This window comes from Apostichopus japonicus, chromosome 5, assembly GCF_037975245.1.
Source record: "Apostichopus japonicus isolate 1M-3 chromosome 5, ASM3797524v1, whole genome shotgun sequence".
Lineage (NCBI taxonomy): Eukaryota > Metazoa > Echinodermata > Holothuroidea > Aspidochirotida > Stichopodidae > Apostichopus > Apostichopus japonicus.
The window spans coordinates 747,103-747,352 of record NC_092565.1 but is presented as its reverse complement, the minus strand read 5'-3'; positions in this window follow the sequence as shown (position 1 = coordinate 747,352).

Sequence of the window (250 nt, the reverse complement as noted above, 5' to 3'; positions counted from 1 at the left end):
TGTCAACTTGAATGTATCGGGCGCTGGCTGGGATGTGCCCGGCGGAGACGGCAGAACGACACGCGAACACATGCATAGAGTTGTGACCGTTGTCAACTTGAATGTATCGGGCGCTGGCTGGGATGTGCCCGGCGGAGACGGCAGAACGACACGCGAACACATGCATAGAGTTTGTGACCACTGTCAACTTGCATGTATCGGGTACTGGCCTGTGTGCGCCCGACGTTGACGGTAGAACGACCCACGAGCA